Source organism: Plecotus auritus, assembly GCF_963455305.1.
Source record: "Plecotus auritus genome assembly, chromosome: 9".
NCBI lineage: Eukaryota > Metazoa > Chordata > Mammalia > Chiroptera > Vespertilionidae > Plecotus > Plecotus auritus.
In genome coordinates, this window is record NC_137783.1 from 41,424,217 (window position 1) to 41,450,694 (window position 26,478).

Below are 26,478 nucleotides of genomic sequence, written 5' to 3' on the forward strand. Positions count from 1 at the left end.
TGACATTTTCACAAAACTCTCTAGAAGATTCTCTAATAGATCCTTCTCAGTCATTCTACAACCTCTGAACTAGATGCTAATTTCATCAATCATTAGCAATTTTCCTCTGAAAAATTCACTTTTACTTGATGCTCTATGTATTTTTATACTATTATTCGTTTTCTAATCTAACCCTGAAAACATACACAGGACCCAAAATTTTATTAAATAAACATGGATTTATTCAGATATTAAAAGGATAGTAAAAATCTCTTTTGGTTATCTCTATATATAAAAGCATAAGTGACCATTCGACTGGTAGCTATGATGTGCACTGACCACCGGGGAGCAAATGCTCAATGCACAGGCATGGAAACATGGAACAGACTGATGAATCTCAGAGGGAAGGGGGGAGGCAGGAGGGTGGGAAGAGATTAACCAAAGATCTTATATGCATACTGGAGGCCCCAGCCTGCACTCTCTCCAATTGGGGACCCCTTGGGGGATGTCTGACTACTGGTTTAGGCCTGATCCCTGTGAGATCGGGCCTAAACCGGCGGTCAGACATCTCTCTTGCAATCTGGGACTACTGGCTCCTAACCGCTCACCTGCCTGATTGCCCCTAACCACTCTGCCTGCCTGCCTGATTGCCCCTAACCCCTCTGCCTGCTTGCCTGATTTCCCCAACCACTCTTCCTGCCTGCCTGATCACCCCTAACCTATCTGCCTGCCTGCCTGCCTGATCACCCCTAACTGCTTCTGCCTGCCTGCCTGATTGCCTGTAACCACCTCTGCCTGTCTCCTGATCACCCCTAACTGCTCCCTTGCTGGCCTGGTCACCCCTAACTGCTCTCCCCTGCTGGCCTGATCACCCCCAACTGCCCTCCCCTGCTGGCCTGGTTGCCCCCAACAGCCCTCCCCTGCTGGCCTGATCGCCCCCAACTGCCCTCCCCTGCTGGCCTGGTTGCCCCCAACAGTCCTCCCCTGCTGGCCTGATCGCCCCTAACTGCCTCTGCCTCAGGCCCCAACACCATGGCTTTGTCCAGAAGGAAGTCAGATGTCCAGAAGATGGCAAGTCGACCCGGTCTAATTAGCATATTAATTACCCTTTTATTAGTATAGATAGATTATATAGGATAGGATTGTTGAAATGGGGGGAAAGCTTTTTTCAACAGGGGGAGATGCTCTTGGCAGACAAAAGTACATAATCCCTATATCTGGACTGACAGCCAGTCATATGCACTATACTGCCAAACCAGTTATTAAAAAATTGAACCACTTTCTTATACCTTACACCAAACAGCTGTTGCTTTTAAAACTCCTCCTCAGCCCCGACCTTAGGTTCTGCCTTCGCAGTTCACCCAGATTAGGTTTTGATTGGTCGGTTTCTATGCCAGTCAGCATCAAAGACTCCGCCTCCTAGGCAGCCATTGGCTCTTCTTGGAAATCCAGAATGGCCCTGCTGACAGCTGCCTTTCTCTCTGGGCCTATTTCTGGGCCTGATCTGCAGCCTCCGCAGCAGCTGCGGATTAGGCCCTGTCTCTCTCTTTCTCCAGGCCTCGCCAGCAGCCAGGGCAGCTGCTGATCAGGCCCGCCTCTCTCTTTCTCCGGGCCTTGCCAGCAGTTGTGGAGGCTGCTGATCAGGCCCTGCCTCTCTCTCTGGGTCTCTCTCTGGGCCTGATCTGCAGCTGCCATGCCCACCTCGCCACCCCCCTCCCCCCACTGCCCTGCTCACCTGCCTGCCACCAGCCTTGCTGTGATAGGAGCCTGTGGGCCGCGTGGAGGGACCAAGAGGTGGTCCATGCACTTCCTGGTGACTGGTCATCCCTCTGGTCATTTAGGTCGTGACAGCCCTAGGCTATTATTAGTATATACTAGAGGCCCAGTGCACAGATTTGTGTACCGCTGGGGTCCCTTGGCCTGGCCTGTGGGGACCGAGCTAAAACCAGCAGTCTGACATCCCCCGAGGCATCCTGGATTGTGAGAGGGCACAGGCCAGGCCGAGGGACCCCACTGGTGCACAAATCCATGCACCATGTTTTTCTAGTATGTAAATGATTTTTTCTAAAATACATAGGATGTATTCAGGCAGGAACAATTAACAGTGCAGTTCACTAAACTTTATTTTAAAAGTATTGAGATCACTAAATGAAATTGTCATGAATTAAAATTTTAAGAGAATGATTATAAAGTTTTTCATCTTAATTATAAGTTGTGTATCCATGTGAAAGTGATATTTAGAGTTGATTACATGTATTAACAACTTGTAAATGGACCTAGTTAATGTGAGTGCTGTGGAAGAGCTACCTAATTAAAAAATATATTTTTCTGTGACAGATAAAAAATATTTATGAGCAATTCACCAAATGATAAATATGTGTTCAACAATCTCTGATGTCTCCCATTATGAAATTTTAAACACAACTAACTGATACCTGTGGGACTCATTGCTAGAGTGATGTCTATATGAAAACTGAAGAATTTACCAAAAGCTACTTTATTGCGAGAGTTTTTTATACTACAAACAATATATAAAATTATTTTATTAGACTTTTTTTATTATTTACCTATTTTTTCTTTGCACATTTCAAGTGTTTTTAGTTACTTCTTTCATGGCTTGCAGAGCACAATCCATGTCCTTTGAGTATGGACATCTTAGTTCAGGCTAGATTCAATTTCAGAAAAAAGAGGCACAAAAAGTTTAAAACTTCCTATTTAAAGATTTTTAAAATAAAATAGTTCTTTTATTTCCTAATTCTTCATTCAAGAGCAAGTTTTTATCTCACACAGAAACTTCCAGAATGAAAATTGGCATGAATAGTAGTCAGATGTCCAACAATTGCAATGATTGCATGAGACCAGTGCAATCTGTCTACAAGGTATTGCATTTAGAAAAAAAATTTTTGCCAAGATTCAAATGTGATGAAAGACAGTAGCACATGGAACAAACATTCGTGTAATAAGGATCACAGTAGGGGAAACCAGTGGAGATACTATAATGAGGCCATGATAATAAAATCAGAGAGAAAGGTAACATGATAACAACTGCTGGTAATAATGGGAGGTAAGCTGTTTAAAAGATCGATTAAAATGTGAAACAGAACATGTTGTGTGCCTGTGTTTTTTTTTTTATGCTAAGGCTAAAAAAAAAAAAAAAAAAAAAAAGCCAGAGAAATATAATCTTTGTTTAAGATCTTGAATAAATATATGAGACTTTTTTTAATGCAAAGAGCCCAGTTGACCTACACAGCTTAGTCTCCTTTTAGTTCTAAATCTCCATCAGACCATCTAGTCAAACCATCTTGAACAAATTCAGTGTTATTATCTCAGCAACCTTGCCTGGAAGGCCATTCCCTGCATTTAAGCATCTCTGCATGAAAAACAGATTCACAACATCTGGTCTAATTTAGTTTTTCTTTAATTTTCATTTTGTTGCCTTTTCCATTTTATTTCCTTTTCCAATCATGTTTGTTGAGCTGCAAATAGCAATTTCCACTCATATCGGTGGTTTTTATCTCACTATTTTAGGGTCAGCGGTCTACCTTGCTCCTTCAAGATAGCTATAAAATGATAAATTTGAGGAACTATAATTACCCGTGCTCTCCTCATACATTTTGGAGAGCTGGCATAAATTTTTTTCCCCTATAGTATTGTACACATCAATAAAACACCCGAGTTAAAATTGACTAGGAATATTTTCTTAATGCTATGTGTCCATGGGTTCTGATTTATTTACCTTTCTTGCTTTAGGTTGCCTCTTGTATCTTTTTCTCTAGTGAGTTTTCAACATTTTAAAAAAGAAATTGATCCCTTAAAATAATATAATTTTAATAAAATAAAAACACACAGAAGGTGTAAGAAGTTATACCCCAAATGTTAAACACAAACCTTGACTTTGACAGTCAAGTAAATTCAAATGCATGGGAATCCTACATTGCATCATAATTTTGGCATATGGTACATGTATAGAAAAGTGGGGTTGTCACACAATATTATAAAATAATATTGAATAATTTAAATAAGAACTGGACTATTATACTCATACTTCATATTCACATGAAACTTTAGATATAACGTTAACAAAATGTCATCTGTTATCAAGAAATATGAAGCCAAAATGCAAAATTTCTTTGCTCATTATCCTACTATACCACAGACTTTATGCAATCATCTAAAGAAAATTGCTGTATGAGCCCTAAATTATCATATTTTCACTGAATATAGTCATATGCGATGAATTTAGCCTAATCATGCTTTATGACACTGCTTCCCCCATAGTGGACTTATATTATTTATACTTTCAGTCCTTCAAAGGTTAATTTTTATATGATCTTACTTATGTAATTTGGTGTCAAGTGTCAAGAAAAATACAAATTTCCCCAGATATTAATAATGCCACTTGTCTGCCTCAACCAAAATGAGTTCATACCATGTGTTTATAATTATTTATGTGAAAATTATCTCTTCATTAAAACAATAAACTATGAATATAAATGCCTAAACATAACAATGATTTACAACATCTGTAAAAATAATTGAAATCCTGAAGACATACACATATGCACAATCATACATATATATTTAAATATATGTTTTATAGCTTATTAGAGTTAATATGTATAAGGGTGAAAACATCTTCACAAGGAAAATAGAAAAGAATAAAACAAATAAACCAACACAAGTTTCAATGGAATTACTATACATGCCATACAGATTTATCTGCTGTTTGTTTTCAGGGAACCAAAGCAAAGAGAAACAATATAATCTGCTAGAAAATCAAGTAATTAGTAATTTTTTTATATTTTTTCTATATAACTTAAAAACTCTAGTAACCAGTCTTTTTTGTCTCAGTGGATGATTGTGCAGGTTGTGTGTGTGTGTGTGTGTATGTGTGTGTGTGTGTGTGACATCTATTTCCATCTCTCTCCCATATCTATCTTGTAACTGCATGCCACTGACTAGATATCTGTCCACAAAATCCAAATTTTCTTGTAGTTTTCTCTTTCTTTCCAGGTTTAATAAGAACTCTTTTGATTACAATTTTTTTTTTCATTATCTCTGTTCTTTGAGTTGACACATTTCACTCATCCAAATTTGTTGGTAGATTAATTTTATTTTATTGCTGATTTATCAAGTTCTGAAGCTTGTTTTCTCTTTTAATATCTTTGTATAATTTCAATACACTCTTTGACCTCCCTGTGAATGAACATTTCTCACTAGTAAAATTGGGTGTGCCATACTGTTAGATAACCCAGTCATGGAAGCAAGACTGCCACCTACTGTCTGAGAACTTCTGGGAATATTTTCTAATACTGGGAATATTTTGAAATCAGGGACTACCAACATTCTGAAAAGATCAGAAGGTATGTCAGAACATAAAGCAGCGAGAGGACACAAAGAGGCTTTAAAGCACAGATCATTTAGGTAGCTTTATTGTCAGAGTCCTAGATTATATTTTTGGCCCCATTACTCAATCCTATATAATAAAAGGGTAATAGGCAAATTGACCCTAATGGCGGAACAACCAGAATGACCGCTCGACCAGTCACTATGAAGCGCACTAACCACTTCTTGGTCCCTTTCCCGGCCAGCAGGCTCTGATTGCCCAATGGTGAATGGAGAACCGGGGAGTGGGTGGCAGCGAGGGCAGGGCTGGCTGTGGGCAGCTGGGAAAGATGGCCCAGATCACAGACCAGGCCTAGGGACTGTACCCGCGCATGAATTTCATGTGCCAGGCCACTAGTCCTATCTAATAGAAGAGTAATATGCAAATTGACCATACCTCCACCACACCCACAAGCCACGCCCACCAGCCAATCAGGAGTGAGTATGCAAATTAACCCAACCACGATGGCTGTGGCCACGGAGTGAGCAGGGGTTTCCCCAGCAATGGAGGAAGCCAAGCTTTCCGCCTGCCCTGGCCTGCCTTGGCCTCCGCTTAAGGGTACAAAGTTTCAATTATAGAAGATAAATAAATCCCAACAAAAATGACTGCAGCCACAGAGCAAGCAGGAGGCTTGGCTTCACTCAAGGCTGCAAAGTTTCAATTATAGAAGATAAATAAATCCCGATACCAGGGCCTCCACTTGGGTCGCCGGGGGGCGTGGCTGGCCTGAAATCCACCACAGGCCCCTTGCCCAGGCCACCCCACGCCCCAAGGGAACCCCCACCCTGATCCAGGACACCCTTCAGGGCAAACCAGCCAGCCCCCACCCATGTACCAGGCCTCTATCCTATCTAATCCTATCTAATAAAATAATGATATGCAAATTGACCATCACTCCAACACACAAGATGGCTGCCCCCATGTGGTCAAAGATGACTGCCCCCATGTGGACACAAGATGGCCGCCACAAGACTGCGGCAGGCAGGGGAGGGCAGTTGGGAGGGACCAGGCCTGCAAGGGAGGGCAGTTGGGAAGGACCAGCCCTGCAAGGGAGGGCAGTTGGGGGCTATCAAGCCTGCAAGGGAGGGTAGTTAGGGGTGACCAGGCCAGCAGAGGAGGGAAGTTGAGGGCGACCAGGCCTACAGGAAAGGGCAGTTGGGGGGGACCCAGGCCTGCAGGGGAGAGCAGTTGGGGGGGACCAGGCCTTCAGGGAAGGGCAGATAGGGGTGACCAGGCCTGCAGGGTAGGGTATTTAGGGGCAATCAGGCTGGCAGGGGAGTGGTTAGGGGGTGATCAGGCTGGCAGGCAGAAGCCGTTAGGGGCAATCAGGAAGGCAGGCAGGCAAGCAGTTGGGAGCCAGCAGTCCTGGATTGTGAGAGGGATGTCCGACTGCCCATTTAGGCCCAATTCTGGTAGGATCGGGCCTAAACGGGCAGTCAGACATCCCTCGCAGGGTCCCAGATTGGAGAGGGTGCAGGCTGGGCTGAGGGACACACACCCCCGTGCACGAATTTCATGCACCAGGCCTCTAGTAGTTCTATAAACTTGGAAAAAGTAATATCCCTAAGTGTTAGTTTCTTCATTAATAAAATGGAGTAAATAAGGTTATAGTCTCTGAGATTGCTGTAAAGATTAAATTAAAATATATAAAAAGCACAATATCTAACATCTAATAAGAATTCAAATTTTATTTATTGTTTGTATTATTTTACTTTGGCAAGTTAGTCCCTTTCCTAAATTAGTATTTCTCTTTTTCTAGTAGTAAATAGAATAGCTCAACCTATCAGTTCACTTACCTAATTTTTAATTATAAAAAATTTTATTCTTTATTATCTTTTTAATTTATATATTTTAATAAAATGTGTATATATTTAAGGTGTACAACATGAGGATTTATATACATATAAATAATAAAATGATTACTATAGTTAAGCTAATTAACAGGTCATCTCTTCACATAGTTGTCACTTTTTGAGTGTGATAAGAGTACCAGAAATTTACTCTCTTAGCAGCTTTTCTGTGTTCAATACAGTATTGTTAACAATAATCATCATGCCTGTTCATTATCTCTCTAAATTTATTGCAACTTTATACTCTTGCCAATATCTCCCCTTTTACCACCCACCAGCCCCTTGTAACCACTGTCCCATTCTTTGCTTCTGAATTCAATTTTTTTTCTATTTTTTAGATTCCACATATAAGTGACCCTATGCAGTTTGTATTTGTTTTTCTCCATCTAGCTTATTGCACTTAGCATAATGTCCTCCAGGTTCATATATATGTTGGCCATTTGTAAATCTTCTCTTGAAAAATGTTTATTCAGGTCATATGATCATATTTAAATATGGTTATTGGTTTTCTTGCTAATGAGTTTTTGAGATCCTGATATGTTTTAAATATTCTTTCCCTTATTAGATGTGTGGTTCACAAATATTTTCTCCCTTTTCATAGACCATCTCTATTCTTTCCTTTGCTAAGAAGATTTTTAGTTTGATGCAATCCCATGTATATATTTTTGCTTCTGTTGCCTATGATTTGTGAGTGATAGCCACAAAATTATTGCCTAGACCAGTGGTCGGCAAACTGCGGCTCACGAGCCATATGCGGCTCTTTGGCCCCTTGAGTGTGGCTCTTCCACAAAATACCATGGCCTGGGCGAGTCTATTTTGAAGAAGTGGCATTAGGAGAAGTTTAAGTTTAAAAAATTTGGCTCTCAAAAGAAATTTCAATCGTTGTACTGTTGATATTTGGCTGTGTTGACTAATGAGTTTGCCGACCACTGACCTAGACCAATGTCAAAAAGACTTCCCTACTTAAAAAGCTTTCCCCCTATCATTATCTACTCATTTATTGATACCAGTAGTTTGGATAAATGCTAAAAATGAAAAAATTCAATGGACAATGTACATACAGTTTACTCAGTTTGGAAGTACAGATAAAGAGGCAATTAAAACAATCTAAACTAAAGGGTGACCGATTTCATCTCAAATGAGTGTGAAGTACCTGAGGAAAATCCAACTTAAAAAACATCTGGCTACTATTATTTCATACTATATTTAATGTTACTGATAAATCAGGAAACATAAGAAGATAATCACCAATCCAACATTATATAACACTAGAGGCCTGATGCACGAAATTTGTGCACTGGGGGAGGGTGTCTCTCAGCCCAACCTGCACCCTCTTCAATCTGGGACCCCTTGGGGGATGTCCGACTACCTTTTTAGGCCCATCCCTTTCACAATCCAGGACTGCTGGCTCCCAACTGCTTGCCTGCCTGCCTGATTGCCCCTAACCGCTTCTGCCTGCTAGCCTGATCACCCCCTAACCACGCCCCTGCCAGCCTGATCAATGCCTAACTGTTCCCCTGCCAGCCCGATCGTCCCCAACTGCCCTCCCCTGACAACCTGGTCACCCCCAAATGCCCTCCCCTGCATATTTCCTCTTTATTAGATAGGGTTTTTTCTTTAACATATTGGACAGCCCTAACTGGTTTGGCTCAGTGGATGGAGCATTGGCCTGCAGACTCAAGGGTCCCAGGTTTGATCCCAGTCAAGGGCATGTACCTTGGTTGGGGGCACATACCCAGTGGAGAGTGTGCAGGAGGCAGCTGATCAATGTTTCTCTCTCATAGATGTTTCTAGCTCTCTATCCCTTACCCTTCCTCTCTGTAAAAAATCAATAATTTTTTTTTTTTTTAAAAAAAGAAACATTTAAGATTCCTCCATATCTGCCTGGCTGGTGTGACTCAGTGGTTGAGACCCCAGGCAGCTGCCGCAGCTGGGAGGGGATCGCGCCGTGGTGGTGCGTGCCCCCGCCAGGCTGAGACCCCAGCCCAGACTGCCGCCGCTGGCAGGGGATCGCACCTTGGGGGTGTGCGCACCCTCCCAGGCTGAGACCCCAGGCTGAGACCCCAGGCTGCCGCAGCTGGGAGGAGATCAGGACGTGGGGAGTGAATTTGTTTTTGTTTTTTATAAAGGGTCAGAAGGGCCACTGGGCAGCATTCCACCAGGCCACTTACTCTGCGGGCTCTCAGCGGCAGCCCTCCCTGAGATTGGGGGACTCCGGCGGGGCTGAGAGGACTGGGTGCCGCCATCTTATGGCTATGGGCGCCACCATTTTTGTTGCAGATTGACAGTTAATTTGCATATTACTCTTTTATTAGATAGGATTAAAGAGACATTACCTACTTTAATTGTTAGCATTTTTTATCATGAAAACTATTGATTAGATGCATAGAGTTTATTAATGCTCTGGTTGTTCATATCTCTGTTTACCTGTTTATCTCTGTGTTATATATGAACTTCTTGAAGAAAAACAATGTTTCTTCCTCATTTATTGAATCTTCAGAACCAAGGACCATCAAGAATATAATAAGGACTCAATAAAAATTGTTAAACAAACACTGTACCTTGGCATTTTTTCTTACATTTTTATTCCATAAATTATTTTGCAAGTTATACTCACTGTATTCATTCATATGTTAATATAACAATTAACAGGAACCTGGAATATTATTTGTAAAGTATTATCTGATTGACTTCATTTATACACTTAGTACATTATTTATTGAGTTTCTACTATGTGCTGGGCACTTTGCTAATTTTAAGGTAAACAGTAATAATATTTTTAAAAGTGTTGGCTGTCTTAAGGTTATGGTCCATTGAGAGACAACTATATAAATTAAAAGGTACTAAAATAATAAGCAAAGAGCAACAACATGTTATTTTAGAGAACAACTTATGAATACATTTACATAAAGTGGTTAGAGAAAACAATTCATATCTGTAAAAAATAGGTGGAGGCAGAACATTCAAAGGTTTGGGTTACTAGAGAGGGAGGAAGTAGGAGTGATGCTCTACCATCAGGCTAAAACTGATGGGATTGTGTAAACATCTACCTTTTTCTTATTATGTAAATGACATACGGAAGAGTTAGGCAACTGTCTAAAGGACCATGTTTCAATGGTATCACCAATTTGGATTTAACATTATTATAATGGAAAACCAATGAGGATCTTTGTACACATTTTGGTAAGTTTATAGGGATGAAAAACAGTTTTGGGTTTCACTCCTTGTACACAGCTCTAGTTTAGAGCTAATAAAAATTTTGATAGAATGTTCAGCATTAAACAAAACCTAGGGTTGTGGTGCTAAGTTATGTAATTTACATTAAATAATTTTCTTGATGTCTGGCATATATTATGTACCCAATAAATTTTGTTGTTATTATTTCAATTAATAAAGGAATTATTTTAAAATAAATATATAATGGGATGAGCTCTAAGTAATATTTTAACTGATTAAACAGTGTGTCTATTTTCAAAGGTTTGCTACTTTTTGACCTCCTCGAGGAGGTAATATGTCTTTCTAGTCATGTGCAGGAACTCCCATACATTCCCCCAACTCAAAACCACATAAATATCTCTGAAACATTTTCTCCAAAGCCCCCCGCCTTCTCCTTGTAACACTCCCATCTGCATTTCCTATGCTTTTGCAGCGCTCCACATTGGAGCGGTACATAATGAACTGGACTCAGAGGCCCTGTGTTCCTGTTTTGTGCTACACTGGCTTAGAAGGTTGTGCTTTTTTCTGTTTCAAGATGTTCCTTAAAAAAACAAATTCAACCTTCCGTCTTCCTAATTTGCAACAGGTCTGCTCTCTTGGTAAGACCATTGGTGATTGGATTTGTTATATATGTCCCTCCCAGCCATACTAATCGCCAACTCTGTGTTGGTTACATATTGAAAGTAACATGTTTTCAGACTGTCTTGTCAACCTAGATAGACATTTTAACTCAGCTTTTACTACACAGTAGAATGAGACATTTATCCAGCATTATGGTTTGGGGAAGCAAAATCATATTTCTCTGCAAGTGCTAGCAGCAGTATTATCTCTCCATGAAGAGAAAAAAAAAAAAGGATAGTGCCCAGCTGGTGTGGCTCAGTGGTTAAGTATTGACCTATGAAGCAGCAGTAGGTCACGGTTGGATTCCCAGTCAGGGCACATGGCCAGGTTGCGGGCTCAGTCCCCAGTGTGGGGCATACAGGAGGCAACTGTTCAATGATTCTCTCTTATCATTGATATTTCTCTCTCTCTCTCTCTCCCTCTTCTTTCCTCTCTGAAATCAATAAAAACATTTTTAAAAAGAAAAGGATTATCTAGGAGTAACCAATCCAAACAGAAAAGAAGCTGAGAACATTTGAGAATAATTCTGAGGAATATTTTCCAACTGTAGGCATCTTCTTGACCCTCAAAGGAGGGCTGCTTCCCATTTTGAGAATCACCGTTTTAAATAGGTAGGAGTTGCTCTTTACTCTTTCATTTCTTTATATTTATAGGCACTCTTTATTGCCACTGAGAATGGGAATGGAATACAAAGTACTGTGGGGTTTCATACCCTTTGAAGAGTTTACTTGCCACTACTCATGTAATATAAATGTTCTATCTGCTTGTTGTTGTCTGGATTTCCAATGTGACAGGGAAAAATTAAAAATCTATGGAAATCTGTTTTCTGTATCAATTTTTGGATATTTAAGCTTGAGACTGTAGGAAGAAAAAGCCAGTGTAGTTATAATTTAAACTTAATCTTCAGTACTTGTATGTTGAAGATATATACTACACATATGTTGTTCATATGGGAAATAATACAATAATCAATGTATAATAATACAAGAATAAACTGTTTTGTGTACTGTACTCACAACTGTAAACCTACTTTTGCCAACCCCTATCTATACACTACACAGCACACTTAATGTATACTAGAGGCCCGGTGCATGAAATTCGTGCACGGGGGCAGGGGTGTCCCTCAGCCCAGCCTGCACCCTCTCCAATCTGGGACCCCTGGAGGGATGTCCAACTGCCCAGTGGGATTGGGCCTAAACGGGCAGTCGGACATCCCTTTCACAATACAGGACTGCTGGTTCCCAACTGCTCGCCTGCCTGCCTTCCTGATTGCCTCTAACCACTTCTGCCTGCCAGCCTGACCACCCCCTAACCACTCCCCTGCCAACCTGATTGATGTCAAACTGCTCCCCTGCCTGCCTGTTTGCCCACAACTTCCCTCCTCTGCTGGCCTGGTCACCCCTAACTGCCCTCCCCTGCAGGCTTGATTGCCCCCAACTGCCCTCCCTTGCAGCCCTGGTCCCTCTAAACTGCCCTCCCCTGCTGACCTAATCGCCTACAACTGCCCTCCCTTGCAGGCCTGGTCCCTCCCAACTGCCCTCCCCTGCTGGCCATCTTGTCGCAGCCATCTTCTGTCCACATGGGGGCAGGATCTTTAACCACATGGGGGCAGCCATCTTGTGTGTTGGAGTGATGGTCAATCTGCATATTACTCTTTTATTAGATAGGATTGTTGACATAGTCATCTCCTTTAATCATATAAATAACACATAAATAATTACTGTTATTATCCTCATTCTTTTCAAAGGAAAAAAAAGTAAATATAACCTATTCCTAGTTTGAATATTAACAATAAATGGTAGAGCTGGAGTTGAACCAGAAAGTCTGACTGAAGGGCTTTTACTTTAAACCATTTCTTGATGCTACTACTCTAGTATAATCATGCAATTATAAATAATTATATACATAAGTTTCCATGACTATTCAGTGAAATAATTGTACATCTTCCTCAAAGCAAAAGTAGATTGTAGTGACATGCTTTGTTTTCTTAAGGTTTACTAGTAAGAGCTCTCTGAACAAAATTTTTCAAAGGAATTTATCTAGAAGTCACTAAGTTGCTCTGTTTTGTTAAACAAGTGTGGATTTACTCTTTAGAAGACCCCTCTGATAATAATAAAAATCTATGGTCTGACTTTCCAACAATATTAAATATCAGCTAACAGATTTATGTGATTATGCAAAAACACCCAACTACTTTAAGCAGAATGCTTTCTTAAACATGCATATATTCCAACCATATAGGGAATTTAAACAACTGTGCTTAAAAGAAAGAAAAAGGAAAGGAAGATTTGAGTCAATTCGTCATTTTTATTACCTACTCTCAACAATACCCAAACCCATCTAAAGAAAATATATCACTGGCATTTACTGCTGTTTCACCACTCACTCCACTTTTGAAGCATCCTGTGCAATATCAAATGGATGCACCTGCTTATATACAATATCACACACTGTGGGAGGAATACTTAACATTAATAACAGAAAGGATAATTAAAGAAACTTTCGGAACATTGTTGCTTTTTAGATAACTCCTAATATTTAAATATTCCTTCTCTCTCTTAGTTCTTTAATTAGCTGTGATTTTGATATTAGTCATATATTTGTTTGAAGCTAAAAGCCTACTCTAACAACTTTCACATATAATAAGTATTTTCACTCATTATTTGCAGTTCCATTCTAACACTTTTAAATTACTTTTTAAAATTCATTTTGTTCATATTTCTCATTTTTAAAATGTTTTTTTTCTTCAAATGTAAAATTATAGTTCATTCAACCATTTCTTTCTCTTAATAAAGCATATGTCATCTTTTAATCATAAAATAGAAGGTCCACCATGCAGAACAGAGGGGTCACCCAGATCATTCTCATTGGCACAAAGGATCAGGGGGGAAACTGTAAAGTGGACAAAGTGTACTTTTTTAAAATTTCATTTTCTAATATCACTGAAAATTTCATCTTCAGTGTACTTTTTTAAAATTTCATTTTCTAATATCTCTTCTTCCAAACCTCAAAGTTTAATTGTTATTAAGCTATTAAAAGTATACAACCTAGGCTTAACATAAAAATTTCCTGGTATATACATATTCTTCCCACTCCTCATTCTTTCAATAATACTCTTACTCTTTTGTGAAAATGGCCTTGGCAAACAATGTTTGGATTAAAAAAATTCAAACTAAAATGTCAATAACTCTAATTCTGATGTTTAATGAGTACATTAAAAGAACAGTGTGGTAACCTAGCTGAAAATGAATATATAATTTGTAGACTGGAATGGGAGATATATTTCAATCAGAAAGTTCTCCTTGCTATTTCTTATCTCTATGAGCAGGCAGTAAGCACACATATGTCACACTCTTGACACATCCGAGGAACAAACACTGCCAATGGACTCCTGATCCCTAAGTGGAAATAGAAGACACAAATTAATCTCTGAATGCATTGGTTTTCTCTTTTTTAAAATGAGCACATTATTCCAAAATAAAATTAAGTAATTTCTGGAGTTACTCTATCAACATAATTTTGATTGTATGAAATATACTTCTATTGACATTTTCTGGGTATTCTAGGTGTCTCTTACATACCAAGTAGTTAACTTGTTTCCGGAAACATGGTTAATGAGGACAGCTTCAAATGGGAAATCCCTGGGGAAATGTGAATAATGAGAAGAGGCCAAAAGGAAATTTTCTGGATATGAAAATTTATGTTGCTCTAACTTTGCTTCATGCTCCTGACCTACTTAATATGCTTCTGAATGATCACCTCACCTCATCTGACCCTCTTCAATCTAAATTCTGCACAGAATTTCCTACATACCACAAGAAATATATAAAAGGGCCAGGAATAAACTTAGGATGCTTCTAAGTTTAGTAGTTATTTTGGGGAAACCAGGAGAAATAACATAACCACAATTAAATAGTATAGCTAAACACACTGGTGCAGTCATAATTATGAAGTACATGATCAAGTTTGATTTTGTGGAATTTGATGTGAGAACACTTTGGGAAATCCAGAAGTCGAAGGACAATTTTGATAGCAGTGAGACCATAACCATATAATAGATCACTGTTTTCTAGCTAGATTCACTGAAGGGTCATTTGGTTTATTTATAAAATAGCAAAACAAGACAAAAGACTGATAGTTTTCTCTTCAACCTTGTAATAGGTCATATTCAAAAACTTATAAAAAATACAACTAAAACCAAGAGTCTGATTATACAAAATTCTCACTTATTTTTCTTAAAATATATTTTTATTATTGATTTCAGAGAGGGAGAGGGAGAGAGAGATAGAAATATCAATGATGAGAGAGTATCATTGATCGGCTTATGATCATTACTGTGCCGTGATTTTTACATAAATAAGGAATTCATGACTTCATTTAATGAGCATTTATGAGACATCATCAATTAAGGGTAATCCTGGTATTTGAGACACTGCCGAACAGGAAAAACTGCATGCAGATTTCTTGAGTTCTCCAAGAAGTTTCATTAAAGAAAATGAGGAAGACGTAACTGTGCAAAAGGAAAACCTGAACCACTGACCTCATAAATGATACTCTAAGAAACTCTGGAGCCTATAAGGATATTCCCAAATTGAGGCAAGGAGGTAATATATATTCATATGAATATAAGGTAGTCACTAACTGCAGACTACCACTTAGGAGGTGGCATAACTTTGGGCAATATGTTTTCTATGGTGACAGGTGATTTTTAGTGAAGGTCATAGACATGAGCCATCGGCAACTGATATTCCCAGTGGCATGGGTACACTGCATAGTTTCTAAAGAGATGGGAGTACCACAGTATCTGCTACAGCCCACCTCTTGTACCACTCACATTTACTTGTTTCTTAGAGTAAATTCATTACAGATGGAAATGGCTTCTGGAAACCTGGCTGGTCTTGTTTCTTGGGTAGCTTAACACGTGAAACTTAGTGAGATGAATTACAGCCTGCATTGATGTAATTGATTTTTAGGCTGTAACCAAGACTCACAATTGTCTCAATCATCATCCATACTATATTCCCCTAATTTTGAGCCATCATCTCTGATAATCTAGACACCATTGCATAGTGGGGTGATCCTGACTCTCATTGCTGAGAGCTCTAAACCTCTAAGCCTTCCCTTCCCAGGTCATGCCTACTGTACTTGTCTGTTTATTAATAAATCTTGGCATGGGAACACTAAGATGTATCAAAATAATAACTCAAGTTTCAAACATATTATTCTCTTCCCCAATTGTGTTGCATAGCCCTATTCCTCCTGCTAATCTTTTTGTTACCTGATGGATTGGCTTGAAGTGAGTAAACAGAATCACTATTAAATTAAATGAGTAAGATTAGAAGAAGAGTGACTTTAGAAGGGAAATCAGGAAATCTTGTTTGGTCATATTAATTTTAAGATAGCCATACACATGTGCCAATAACTGAAGATGTCTAATAAATAGTTGGATATACAGGCCCCAGCTAAGAGAAAAGGTGAGATCAACAATTTGGAAGCCATACATATTTAGATTGACCACTGGAATGAATGGCTACAATAATGTTTAAGATAAAGATCAATAGAAGTGAAGAGGCCATGAGATGGAGATATCGTCTGAACAAATGTGAGTCATACAGAATGAGGGCAAAAACAGCAGTGGAAGGGAAATCAGAAATTTAGATACAAAATTTTTCTATATATTTACCTTTGTTTAATGTAAACCATTTCTTCTTTTATTGTTCATGGGACATATTTGGCAAAATTTAAGAGAAAATAAAACCTTACTAAATAGTTTAAGAAACACTGGGGTTAAAAAGAAAAGGTAGGTAGGTATAAAAACTCCAGGATTTTGTGAAATATATAGCATATTAATATGAATCTTAAATGTACAAAAGAGATGAAGCATATAGAATTTTCAAAACTTATTTGATTACCATTTTCAATGATTATCTCACAGGATTAGCATTACAAGGAACATATCAAACATATCAAGAAAATCTTAATCAACAATTCAGAGCAGTAGGTCACACAAATCTTGAGAATGTGATTAAACTTATGGGTACACCCCCCCACACACACACACACTCACACACCATGCTATATATATATATATATATATATATATATATATATATATATATATATATATATTTAGAGAGAGAGAGAGAGAGAGAGATTTCTAAGAGGAAGTGAGAGGGAGAGAGAAATAGCAACATCAATGATGAGAGAGAATCATTGATCAGATGCTTCCTGCACACCTCCAACTGGGGATTGAGTCCAGACTGGGCCTGTGCCCTGACCAGGAATAGAACAGTGACTTCCTGGTTCAGAGGTCAGTACTCAACCACTGAACCACACTGGCCAGGTCACAATTTCATATAATTACTCAAACTTTGAGGGTCACCCATAGAGCGTAGGTTACAAATCTCTAACCTCTGTTCCGGTTCCTAACGTCTGATCTGTTAGGCAGCACCATGAACATCACTTGAGCATGTGTTAGCTGGATATGCAACGTCTCGGGCCTCATCCCAGACTTACTGAATCAGACTCTGCATTTTAAAAAGATTCCCTGGTGATTTGTGTCACATTTCAGTTAGAAAAGTCCTACTCTAGAAGGTCAAATAGTTAATTTCCACACTCAGTAAAAAGAAAACTGCTTTACATTTCTAGACAATTACAATAATTTCAAACATTTCTTTTGAATTTCTTCCAAGTTTTTACACTGACTCAAATCAGACTTAATCACAGCTGAGGATTAGCACTTTTCACATTTTGTCATTTTTATAAAACAAACAACAGTCAAATGGTAATAACCATTAATTATGTGGCTGGTGCAAGCTATAAAGCTTGAAAAAGCCTCCCTCTTGCATCTTAACGCCACTAATGTATGATTTACAAAGGCATAGCAGTGTAATCTTAGGAGTCTTTATATTTCCTTAAACGATTAAATAGCCATGTAACTCCATTATCTAGAAGGTTAGGCAGAAATGTCAGCCCCTAGATGTCGCATAATGAAGAGTACTGATTCGTAATAACAGAACACAAGGTCTTTCCTTGGGAGATTTATGTCCGATTGCAATTGTCCATGTCCAGATACCCACAATCAATAATAGGCTCCACTTTATCTGCCAAAGTAGAATTTTAAAATATGAAAGCGAAGGTTTGAAAAAAGTGGAAAGATAATCTCCTTGTATTAAATCTTCACAGCTACGTTCTCCTGCTTGATATAATCAGCCTATTCTTTCCTTCAAGCTACACTTTGAAAGAGTAGAACTGGTAAGTTCTCACATTTTCTTAAATTTGTTCCACTTTTTTTTTCTCATTGATGAAACAGGAGGATATTAAAGCATTTAAAATAGACAATTATTTTCCAAAAAATGGTGCTCTGGTCAGGCAATTTAGTTAAAAAACAAATTTTAAAATTTAAAATAGCTTCATGATACATGTGATATGGATATGAGAAAAAAATAATAAGTTCAGAAATATGAAGCTGAAATGAACCCTGCTCATCACAATTCTTTGTAGAAGTGAGTCATGGACTGTATTTTTTTTTTTAATTTCTATTTTTAAAAATTTTTTTCCAGAGTCTGTCCTCTTTTTTTTTCTTTATTGATTAAGGTATTACATATGTGTCCTTACTCCCCCATTGGGCCCCCACCACCCAACTCGTGCCCTCACCCCCTAGTGTCTGTGTCCATTGGTTATGCTCATATGCATGCATACAAGTCCTTTGGTTGATCTGTCCCCCTTCTCCCCACCCTCTCCTACCTTCCCTCTGAGGTTTGATAGTCTGTTCAATACTTCTCTAGGGATTGCCATTTCTGGGACCCTGACTTTATGAAGTCTGTAAACAAACTATTCAATGTTGATACTTCTTGAATGATCTTTAGAGGTAACCATTACACAAATACATTCTTTATTTTATACTCACTGCATCAGTTATGATCAATAACTTTCTGCAGTAGTTTTGCTGGTTTGTTTGTTTAATTTTGGCCAGCCACAAATTGTTCAAAGTCAAACTGATAAGGAGACTTGAATATGCTTATTAATGTTCACCCAATAACCCTTGCTTAAATAAAAAAAAAAGGCCCTAATTTCTTACAGGAACCTCATTAAAACTATTTTCTATTATTTCAATATTTTTTTCTCTAAGCCCGCTCTTGTTTCTCTGTAACTCTTTTTTTATTACTAAAAATTTGCTTTATTTTTCTGCTGAGTTGCCTACTAGCTCCTATTTAAGTTAGATTTTTTTAAAAAAATTGTTCCAATTATTTGCATAGAGAGCATCACCTTACCAATAACAAATAATAAATCAGACTAGGTCCCAGTGGTTATGGCTACATCTAGGTTGTCGGGATGATCAGGAACTCTCTTATTTGTTTGTGTTAGCTTTTAGTTCTTGGTTACATCTCCAGATATGAAAGAGCAGAGAGGCTCCTGCTGCCCTGACAAAGAAATTAACAGCAAACAGACTCCAGGTTTTTGGAATAATTACAAGTATCTTGACCAAATAAGCCCTGTAGCCATCAAAACAGCAGACGGCGCTGTGCTGAGTTTTTCTGCAGGTCTGACCATGTCAGCCAGTCCAGCACATACCAACCCCCTTTCGTAACGGGAGCCCTGAAAACAGCTCTCCTGGGACCTGCCGGGCGGTTGTACAGCGGCCCCAGTTCCTCAGGCAGCGTGAGCTCCACGTTATGGAGGACCCGGTGGTAGGTGGCCCTCTAAGCCCACTCCTGTTTCTCTGCAACTCTTGCAACAGAAAAGTATATGTCATTCTCAACTAAAAGCCGGATCAGTTCCTAAAATAAAAAGAAGATTAATAGTTTATCCAGGCTTTTTTCATGTACCTCAATGATGTTTGTTTAACTTATTTAAAAACAACAACAACAACAACAACAAAAACAGGAGGCTGTTCCTCTGTAATTGATAGGCTATTTTAAAGTGAACTGTGCCTAGCTCTTTTTCTGATATGCATCTGTAGGGTGGATTGGTGGATAAATGCTATGTTTATTATCTCACCATTGCACTTACCTCTTTGCTTTTTTCAAGTCACTTGCTGCAGTTTTCATAAATTCCTGAGTTCTCTCATTCAAGTCAGTAATAATCTCTATGACTGATTTAAATTCACTTTATTGATGATTTTATTTTAACAATTTTAGTTTTATTTATCTGACAACCCCCTTGTCCCTCTAGTTTTGTTTTTCTTTCTATATATGCTGGCGGGATTTAAAAGCTATAGTTCCAGCTCTCTGATTCATACAATGCATTTTGTTTCAATTTTTCTTCAAACCTGGAAAAACTTTGAATAATGGGGAAGAAAAGAAGTAAAATTCTACCCGAGGGTATACTATGCATGTGGCTTTAGTTCCCTCTCACTGCTAAATATGTATAGCTTCTGATACACAAAGATCTATATCTTGATTTTTATATCCTTGCTACATATTTTTTTCTTTTTCATCTTTTATTGTTATATTTTCAACATGAACTTACAATGTTATTTGGGCTTATGTTCCTTTCCTTGTATTTGTATTTTGTACTAGCCTTCCCTTGAGCTCTTTTAATGCTGGGAATGTATGATGAATCCTCATACTGCCAGTACCTGAGTTCTGCAAATTTATATCGTAGGCAATCAATAAAGGTTTGTTGATTGGATCAATGAATTTCCTCAATATGTATAATGTGTTTGTCCAACTAAAGAAAATATACCGATATTTGTGACACTGAAAAAAACGGCGGCAGAGTAGGTGGATGCTGCACGGACATGCTCCCAGGAACAAGCTGGAATTACAACTGAAATATGGAAAGGCTTCCTGAATAATCAACGGAAAACTCACAGGACAGAACCCTGATACCCAAGGACTGAAGATGAAGACTGCATAGAGACTGGTAGGAGGGGCAAAGGCACGAAAGGGCTGACTAGGCACCCACAGACAGCAACTGAAGTCCCAGAGAGATATGTCAGCTGTGGGAGGGTGCCACTGAGAACTCTAGGATCTATCCCAAAGCTGGGCTCCCCAGAAGAGAGCACCAAACCGAAGAAGGTACCCACATAACATGTAGCTGTGAAAAGCAGTGGGGTGCTGTCTGCCAGGGAGTGGCAGCTCAAAGTTCAGGCACCCTCTTGAAGGGCCAATGCACAAAAATTCCCTGAGGAGCCAACCACCTTGTGTTCTGGCAGAGGGAGGGTGAAGTGGACTGGAGCTATGAGAGCAGAATCCAGGACTGTGGACTCTGGGATAGAGCTCAGAAGGCAGACACCCCAAGTTTCCTGGGCTTAGTCATTCCCTCATGTAGTGGAGGACATCTTTCCCACATAGACATTTGCCTTGCCTGGGGGAAAGACAGTCGACACACCCTGTTGAAAAACACCTTGCCCTGAGGCCACTTAAGAGATTAAAAGTAACTATTAGCCTCCAGGCAGAAGCAACTGCCCCACCCTGTTGAAAAAAAACTCTTGCTACACCCAAGGATAATTGCCTGGGGGCAATTCAAGTCAGAATCCTATTAGTCTGTTGAAAGAGGAGGTCTCTTGAGGCTTTGAGTCTTTGCCTGATCCAATTAGTCAGAAATAGCCTTTAACACTGTCTTGCACTAAAGATTGAGAGGTGTAGAGGATCTACATAATACATAGGCACAAATCCAAACAGACAACCAAAATGAGGAAACAAAGAAACAACCCCCAAATGGAAAACCTAGAGAATTCTCCAGAAGAAGAGATAAATGAAGCAGAGATAAAAAATTTATCAGAAACAGAGTTCAGAGTAATGATAGTAAAAATGCTCAACAGTATGAAAAATGATATAATAGCTATGAAAAAAGAACAATCTGAGATAAAGAATGACATAACACAAATAAAGAACACATTGGAAGGAATACACAGCAGTTTAGGGGAAGCTGAGGATCGAATTGGTGAATCAGAAAATATAGTTGAAAATATCACTCAATTATAGAATTAAAAAGAAAAAACAATTAAAAAACAGGAAGACAGCTTAAGGGAGCTATGGATCAATGTGAAATATAACAATATTAGAATAGCAGGTGTGCCAGAAGATGCAGAAAGGGAGAAAGAAATAGAGAAGGTGTTTGAAGAAATAATGATAGAAAACTTCCCTAATCTGGTAAAGGAAAAAATCACACAAGTTCAGTAGAAACAGAGAGCCCCAAACAAGAAGAACCCAAACAGACCCATGCTCAAACACATCATAATTAAAATGCCAAAAATTAAAGACAAAGAGAGAATCTTAAAGGCAACAAGAAAAAGAAAATGGTTACCTACAAAGGAGTTCCCATAAGGCTGACACCTGACTTCTCATCAGAAACTCTACAGGCCAGAAGGGAATGGCATGAAGTACTCAAGGTAATGGAAAGCAAGGATCTGAGATGAAGATTACTCTATCCAGCAAGGCTATCATTCAAAATAGACGGTCAAATAAAGACCTTCCCAGACAAAAAAAAGGCTAAAGGAGTTCATCACCACCAAGCCAGCATTACAAGAAATGCCAAAGGGATTGCTATAAGGGATTGCTGAGAAGAAGAAACAGAGAGAAACCTAGCCATACAGAATTAAAATGGCTATAAATAAGTACTTCTCAATAATAACCCTAAATGTAAATGGACTAAATGCTCCAATCAAAAGGTGTAGGGTAGCAGAATGGATACAAAAACATGATCCAACTATATGGTGCCTACAAGAGATCCACCTCAAAACAAAAGACACACATGGGATGAAAGTGAAGGGATGGAAAAGAATATTCCATGCAAATGGAAAAGAAAAAAAAGCTGGAGTAGCAATACTCATTTATAGAACACTAGAGGCCAGATGCATGAAATTTGTTTATGGGTAGGGTCCCTAGGCCTGGCCGGTGATCAGGGCCAATCTGTGCAGTGACCAGTGGGGCGATAGGTGGGCCTTCGCTGGCACCCACATTGGCTGGCCTGGCGCCGCTTGCCAGCTGGCCCCGCCCGCCACAGCTGGTCACCTCCCTCTGCAGGTCGACCGGCGGGGTGATTGTAGTGCCCCTGCTGGCACCTGCCTGGGCTGATGGGCACTTAGGTTGTTTCCAGATCTTAGCTATAGTGAATTGTGCTGCTATGAACATAGGGGTTGATTTCTAATTTCATTCCACTGTGATCTGAAAAGATGCTTAATATGATTTCAATCTTCTTGAACTTGTTTTGTGGTCTATCTTTGTGAATGATCCATGTGCACTTGACAAGATGTATATTCTGCTGCATTGGGGTGAAATCCTATATAATAAAAGTCTAATATGCAAATCGACCGAATGGCAGAACAACCGATGGAACAACTGGTTGTACGATGCACACTGACTACCAGGGGGCAGACGCTCAACACAGGACCTGCCCACAGCCCACAGGCCCTAGCAGATGAGTGTATTAAAAAACTGTGGTACATCTACACAACAAAATACTATGCCGCTATAAAAAAGAAGAACTTTTACCATTTGCAACAGCATGGATGGACCTGGAGAGCATTATGCTAAGCAAAATAAGCCAGCTGGAGAAAGATAAATATCATACGATCTCACTCATATGTGGGCTATAATGATTAACATAACTTGATGAACAAGAATAGATCCAGAGACAAATGGTAGGTGAGCGGGGGTCGGGGGGGGGGGAGTGTTAGAGAGCAACCAAAGGACTTGTATGCATGCATATTAGCATCACCAATGGACACAGACACTGGGGCAGTGGGGGCTTGCCCAGGGTGCAAATGGCTGGGCCGGGGTGTGGGGGGGGGATGTCAAGTGGGGAAAAAGGTGACATTTATAAAACTTTAGACAATAAAAAAAAAAAGGCATATAGATCAATGGAACAGAACAGAGCCCAGAAATCAACAGATGCCTTTATGATCAATTATATTTGACAAAAGAGGCAAGAGCAAACAATGGAGCAAAAACAGTCTCTTCAATAAAAAGTGTTGGGAAAATTGGACAGGTACATGCAAAAAAAAAAAAAAATGAAACTAGACCACTAACCTTCACCATACAGAAGAATAAACACAAAATGAAAAAAAAAACTTAAATGTAAGTTGTGAAGCCATAAAAATCCTAAAGAACAAAACATAACAATATGTTGCTGATATATGCAAGGGAAACAAGGGGGAAAATAAACAAATGGGACTCCATCAAATTAGAAAGCTTCTGCACAGCAAAAGAAACCATCATATGGGAGAACTCATCACATGGGAGAACATACTTGCCAATGATACAACTGATAAGGGGTTAATATCCAAAATACATAAAGAACTAAACACTAGGAATACAAACAGTCCAATTACAAAATGGGCAAAGGACCTGAACAGACACTTCTCCAAAGAGGACATAGAGATGGCCAAAAGACATATGGAAAAGTGTTCAATGTCACTAACCATCAGAGAGATGCAGATTACAATGACAATGAGATGTCACCTCACACCTACCAGAATGGCTGCCATCAATAAATCAACACATTACAAGTGCTTGCGAGGATGTAGGTGGGAATGCAGACGGATGCGGTCATTGTGAAAAACAGTAAGAAATTTACAAAAATTTTTAATTTCAAAAAATTGATAATGGAACTGCCTTTTGACCAGTGATCCCACTTCTGAGAATATGTCCTAAGAATCACAAAACCAATTTGAAAGCGTATATGCACTCCTGTATTCATAGCAGTATTATTTACAATAGCCACGATCTGGAAACAGCCCAAGTGCCCATCTGCAGATGAGTGGGAAAAAAAGGCTGTGGTACATATATACACTGGCATACTACCCAGCCATAAAAAAAGAAACTCTTACCTTCTGTGACAGCATGGATGGACCTAGACATTATTATGCTAAGTGAAATAAGCCAGTCAGTAAAAGACAAATACCGTATGATCTCACTTACATGTGGAATCTAATGAACAAAATAAACTGAGGAACAAAATAAAATCAGAGGCATGGATACATGGAACAGATTGACAGTTTTCAGAATGGAGGGGGAGCAGGGACTGGATGAAAGAAGATAAAGGGATTAGCCAAAGAACATACATGCAAACCCATAGACACAGACAGCAGAGTGGTGATGGCCACCAGGAAGGAGGGGTCAGCGAGGGTGGGGTGGAGGTGGGAAAGGGGAAAAATATGGAGATATCTGTAATAGAGTAAACAATAAAAATTAAAATAGAAAAAAATAGTAATATTATTTTTATCCTTAAAATAATGACTCTGTGAAGATTAGGGGAAAAAGGAATTGATAGGTTACCACAATGGAAAGTAAAAGATTTAAAATTTCATGACTAGCCCTGGCTGGTTTGGCTCAGTGGATAGAGCATCAGCCTGCAGACTGAGGGGTCCCAGGTTTGATTCTGGTCAAGGGTACATGCCCGGGTTGTGGGCTTGATCCCCACTGGGGGGGCGCACAGGAGGCAGCCGATCAATGATTCTCTTTCATCATTGATGTTTCCATCTCTCTCTCCCTCTCCCTTCCTCTCTGAAATCAATAAAAAATATTTTAAAAATATTAAAAAAATAAAAAATAATAAAATTTCATGACTTAATTGTATAGAGTGTAGTTATATCCTAAGGAGTGTGATATAGTGACTTGGGTATGCATATTTTTTCAGATTCTATGACTTTGAATCATGGAGATTCCTTACAATAAATAATTATCCAAATTAAAAATGCAGAAAATATCATCTAATTAACTCTGTGACATTCAATGAGTTACACAACTTTCTTGAGTATAGTTTTCTCATCTACAAATTGAATAAGTATGTCAAGAGCTTAGACTAGGGTCTGACATGTAAATCATGCTATATAAATGTTTGTTAATATTTTTTTCACTTCAAACATTTGTTACTCTAACTAGATGCTTCTGTATAAATTTCAACAATGTAATTTTTATAAAATTTTATTCAAATTGTTTTCAATCATTTGATAACTATAGTACCTACTATGTATGTCTCTGGCACCAAGCCAACCACTAACAAAATTAATAAGTATGAATTGTTTATTTTTTTTTCGTGGAGCTTACAGTTAAATATTGGAGAGAGTGAAATTACAACATGACCATTGCTAGGAGAGATAAAAATGTTATGACAGATTTGACCTAACCAGATTTGGGAAGTTACCTCCCAAAGGATGTGATTCTTAAATTGAAATCTAAATGACAAGCAGAAATTATTCTAGAGAAAAAGGATAAAAGGTCATTCATACAAATTTACCTAGGTAGCCTTAATTCATTTAAACTAGTCTTGCAAATAACCAGTATTTTATAAACAAGAGTACTATTTCTTTGCAATTCAAAGATTAAGTAATTAATATCTCCAACTACAATTATTTGTGAGAATTACATAATGCAAACATTTGTAAAGGATTGATGGCTTTTAGAAACTCTGATCTCAAATTTAACTTCTCTTAGTTTACCTTTTCCCAGATATATCCATTGTACACTTTAGAAAACT

At 38.8% G+C, this 26,478-nt stretch overlaps 1 protein-coding gene and 1 pseudogene across 4 annotated transcripts in view; both read right to left on the reverse strand.

The window, feature by feature from the left end:
* The window catches only part of CTNNA3 (catenin alpha 3), a 1,399,627-nt gene that overhangs the window by 384,508 nt on the left and 988,641 nt on the right, over window positions 1–26,478 (reverse strand). The gene's annotated exons all lie outside the window — the stretch shown is intronic.
* Window positions 19,403–20,796, reverse strand: LOC308257709 (mitochondrial pyruvate carrier 2-like; annotated as a pseudogene). Its single transcript has 2 exons — window positions 20,740–20,796; window positions 19,403–19,754 (listed from the first exon to the last, which is right to left on the reverse strand). The product of its transcript is annotated as a mitochondrial pyruvate carrier 2-like (transcript).